Below are 5000 nucleotides of genomic sequence, written 5' to 3'. Positions count from 1 at the left end.
GCCTTTACCACTCACACATGGCAGAAGTTTATACTTTAATTCAATGAGCTAAGAAAAGTGTGTTGTGGGGCCCCTACGAGCCATGGTGCTTGCTTCATCATAATTAGGCATGCAGTCATTAGCCACAGCTCTGATTATGGGTCACTGAGGTCAGTTTCAATAATTCCTCAAAAACCTAACCATGCCGTCCCCCCTAACTGTGTAGTTATCTTGCTTTACTGCTGTTTGTGTGATTAGCTGGGAGGAGCTCACGGCAGCATCCTCCCAATAAAAGTGTAGATGGACCGTTCCTTAACTCTTTCTTGCTTCACATACAGATGGCTTGAGGAGGTACAGGGGAGATGCAGGTCTAATAAACAGAATAGAATATCTGCGCCAGGTGTGTTTCTCTGCATTGGTGTCCCATCACAGGCCCACCAGTGTATGTGTGATCTTTGACTCCTGCCAGTTCACAAGCAGGCGGCCAGGAAACTGTTTCAGCCTATCAACCACTGAGGAGATAAAGCCTTTGTATAAGGAATGAGGAAGCAATGAACACATTCAGCCTATCACAGGAGTAGCCCTGAGTGTTCCGAATTATAATTTCTTCATGTCACTGTACGTTATTGAGCCCAAGTAGCTCGCCGTGATCGTATAGTGGTTAGTACTCTGCGTTGTGGCCGCAGCAACCTCGGTTCGAATCCGAGTCACAGCATTGTGGTTGGCAATGTCATGGCAGTTGGGTTTTTCCTTTACAGAATTCCCAAATGTACCAATTGTTTTTGTAAAATGTCTATTAAAAACAGATCCTTTTCAATATTTAAACGATCTAACAACAAATTATTTAAACACACATGATTATAAGATGTAGGTATACTGTACTTACTGACATAAATTATCGTTCTTGAACATATTTGCGGTAAGGGGAGCGGAGCTCTCCTCCAGGCCAATCAGAATGCAGATGAATGCAGTTGCAGTTGAGTGACCTGTGTTGTGGCTGTCTACAGGGAATGCACATATGTAGCTGTCTCGCAGCCCAATCCAGACGTCAATCGAAGACAGGTTTCAATGCAAATAGAGCAGTAAGTGCAGAGAAATGCTCACTCTCTAAAAATGGCATTTACACAATAGTAAGATTAAATCCAACCTCACCAGTAGATAGGATTTATCAATAAATAAATAAAGCTTCTCCTCTCTGATATGGAATTACCCCCCAAAAAGTATAAGGGAATACCCAATGCTAACCTATGAGAGGGGCAGACCTCACAGTAGTGAAAAATGTAATAGACTGTTTGATACTACTAGGACATACAAACTACCACAGTACATGTCTTACCTTTTACTTACATAGCATGATGCCCCTAGGACTACCTAGGGCCTACCTTAGGGGTTACTGATATGTAATAAAATTGGAGTTTAAGGCTTGGCAAGTAGTTTTAAATGCCAAGTCGAAGTGGCAGTACACTGCAGCACAGGCACTGCAGTAGCAGGCTTGAGACAGGTTTGAAATGCTATTTCTTTGGGCGGCACAATCAGTCCCTGGGTATATGGTATACCACTTTACAAGGGGCTTTCAAGTAAATTAAATCTGTCAGTCAGGTATACTCCAATTATACACATGATTAGGGAAGAAGCACGTGCACTTCAGCACTGATTAGTAGCGATAAAGTGATCAGAGTCCTAAGGCCAACAAAAAGATACAGCAAAATGCGGAGGTGAAAAGCAATAAGGTGGGGTTGGGACCACCTTAAGAATGCAAGGTCTAACAAAAACGAACTAAGGATAACATGAGTAAAACATCAGGTTTCTCTACAGCATTTGGTGAGACAAGTGGGCCTTCTTTTATCTTCCATAAATGCAATCCTTCCCGGACCCCTTTATTATATAGCTCTTCAAGGAAAAAATATAAGCACTTACAAAGGAGCCTCTAATACTCAAAGATGGTAGACTTCTGTAATATGGGACATATACTAAAAGCAGCACGAAAACAGAGTGCAATAGGGTCCAAAAAACTTGAGTGACCCATGAGAGTATGCATGCAAGCCTATGGTATTCCAAACTAGAGATATACGCATGCAATTTTTGTTTTTAGGAGAGAATGTGCCTGCTGAAAAAAACCCTATTTTTAAAAAGTGCATTGCAGAATATCAGGAATTTGCTGTGGGACACCTTGAAAACTTGCATACAGATTATGTGCACACACCTTACAGTCAGTTGTTGTGGCCGAGTGGTTAAGGCGATGGACTAGAAATCCATTGGGGTCTCCCCGCGCAGGTTCGAATCCTGCCGACAACGAGAATCTTTTTAACATCGGCTACAATTTCAGAAGTTAACCTTTAGTATTTCTTCCATGTCAGTTTTATAAATAGGTGGCTTATTTTGGTGTCACTATTGCCATATCACATATTTATTATCGCTCCCCCTTTCATATCTTTGCTATAACTCTCGTCCTTCATTAGCGCTGGTGCAAACGCTTCAAATTATTATACCCTGGCTCTCTCGGTCATACCTGTGCATGCACTTGAAACTTACTTTACCAATAAAAGAAGCAAATAGAGAAATAAAATAAAAGTGCTAGCTGGATTAGGCAAACACACTTCATAAAACTGCATTTTCTTTTCTATTCTCCCCCGTGTTACAAGCTTAACTGCTCCCTGTGTAATTTCTCTTAACCTGCTGTTCCTGGAAGAGAATTTCATCTACAAGCTCTTTCTGTGTTTTTTCCTAGTCTTTTCTTTCCCTTTTCTTAGATTTGTAACTGTTCCTTTACGTGCTCTATTTAGGCGCCATTAATCTCATTTGAGCTCCTTGTACCTGCTGCTGTTTTCTCCACACCTCATACTGTCTTTTCCCTCTTTCTCTCTTTCTCTGCGGTTGGTGGCTACTTTCCAAAGCGTCTGATGCCCCAATGTTCCTTCGTCTTGTTGTCAGACGTGAATTTGAAAAGCAACAAAATTAACAAACCTTTACCACTCACACATGGCAGAAGTTTATACTTTAATTCAATGAGCTAAGAAAAGTGTGTTGTGGGGCACCTACGAGCCATGGTGCTTGCTTCATCATAATTAGGCATGCAGTCATTAGCCACAGCTCTGATTATGGGTCACTGAGGTCAGTTTCAATAATTCCTCAAAAACCTAACCATGCAGTCCCCCCTAACTGTGTAGTTATCTTGCTTTACTGCTGTTTGTGTGATTAGCTGGGAGGAGCTCACGGCAGCATCCTCCCAATAAAAGTGTAGATGGACCGTTCCTTAACTCTTTCTTGCTTCACATACAGATGGCTTGAGGAGGTACAGGGGAGATGCAGGTCTAATAAACAGAATAGAATATCTGTGCCAGGTGTGCCATCACAGGCCCACCCGTGTATGTGTGATCTTTGACTCCTGCCAGTTCACAAGCAGGCGGCCAGGAAACGGTTTCAGCCTATCAACCACTGAGGAGATAAAGCCTTTGTATAAGGAATGAGGAAGCAATGAACACATTCAGCCTATCACAGGAGTAGCCCTGAGTGTTCCGAATTATAATTTCTTCATGTCACTGTACGTTATTGAGCCCAAGTAGCTCGCCGTGATCGTATAGTGGTTAGTACTCTGCGTTGTGGCCGCAGCAACCTCGGTTCGAATCCGAGTCACGGCATTGTGGTTGGCAATGTCACGGCAGTTGGGTTTTTCCTTTACAGAATTCCCAAATGTACCAGTTGTTTTTGTAAAATGTCTATCAAAAACAGATCCTTTTCAATATTTAAACGATCTAACAACAAATTATTTAAACACACATGATTATAAGATGTAGGTATTCTGTACTTACTGACATAAATTATCGTTCTTGAACATATTTGCGGTAAGGGGAGCGGAGCTCTCCCCCAGGCCAATCAGAATGCAGATAATTGCAGTTGCAGTTGAGTGACCTGTGTTGTGGCTGTCTACAGGGAATGCACATATGTAGCTGTCTCGCAGCCCAATCCAGACGTCAATTGAAGACAGGTTTCAATGCAAATAGAGCAGTAAGTGCAGAGAAATGCTCACTCTCTAAAAATGGCATTTATACAATAGTAAGATTAAATCCAACCTCACCAGTAGATAGGATTTATCAATAAATAAATAAAGCTCCTCCTCTCTGATATGGAATTACCCCCTAAAAAGTATAAGGGAATACCCAATGCTAACCTATGAGAGGGGCAGACCTCACAGTAGTGAAAAATGTAATAGACTGTTTGATACTACTAGGACATACAAACTACCACAGTACATGTCTTACCTTTTACTTACATAGCATGATGCCCCTAGGACTACCTAGGGCCTACCTTAGGGGTTACTGATATGTAATAAAATTGGAGTTTAAGGCTTGGCAAGTAGTTTTAAATGCCAAGTCGAAGTGGCAGTACACTGCAGCACAGGCACTGCAGTAGCAGGCTTGAGACAGGTTTGAAATGCTATTTCTTTGGGCGGCACAATCAGTCCCTGGGTATATGGTATACCACTTTACAAGGGGCTTTCAAGTAAATTAAATCTGTCAGTCAGGTATACTCCAATTATACACATGATTAGGGAAGAAGCACGTGCACTTCAGCACTGATTAGTAGCGATAAAGTGATCAGAGTCCTAAGGCCAACAAAAAGATACAGCAAAATGCGGAGGTGAAAAGCAATAAGGTGGGGTTGGGACCACCTTAAGAATGCAAGGTCTAACAAAAACGAACTAAGGATAACATGAGTAAAACATCAGGTTTCTCTACAGCATTTGGTGAGACAAGTGGGCCTTCTTTTATCTTCCATAAATGCAATCCTTCCCGGACCCCTTTATTATATAGCTCTTCAAGGAAAAAATATAAAGCACTTACAAAGGAGCCTCAAATACTCAAAGATGGTAGACTTCTTTAATATGGGACATATACTAAAAGCAGCACGAAAACAGAGTGCAATAGGGTCCAAAAAACTTGAGTGACCCATGAGAGTATGCATGCAAGCCTATGGTATTCCAAACTAGAGATATACGCATGCAATTTTTGTTTTTAGGAGAG

At 41.6% G+C, this 5000-nt stretch overlaps 2 non-coding genes across 2 annotated transcripts; both read left to right on the top strand.

Annotated features, from left to right (window-relative positions):
• Positions 1-2192: 2192 nt before the first annotated feature.
• On the top strand, positions 2193-2274 carry TRNAS-AGA (transfer RNA serine (anticodon AGA)). The gene has a single exon. It is a non-coding gene; the product is annotated as a tRNA-Ser (tRNA).
• A 1271-nt stretch (positions 2275-3545) lies between these two features.
• TRNAH-GUG (transfer RNA histidin (anticodon GUG)) lies at positions 3546-3617 on the top strand. Its single transcript has one exon. It is a non-coding gene; the product is annotated as a tRNA-His (tRNA).
• The last annotated feature ends 1383 nt before the right edge of the window (positions 3618-5000 follow it).

Source organism: Lissotriton vulgaris, chromosome 1_1 (genome assembly GCF_964263255.1).
Source record: "Lissotriton vulgaris chromosome 1_1, aLisVul1.2, whole genome shotgun sequence".
Lineage (NCBI taxonomy): Eukaryota > Metazoa > Chordata > Amphibia > Caudata > Salamandridae > Lissotriton > Lissotriton vulgaris.
The sequence above is the reverse complement of the archived record's forward strand: the minus strand, read 5'-3'. Positions and strand labels throughout refer to the sequence as shown.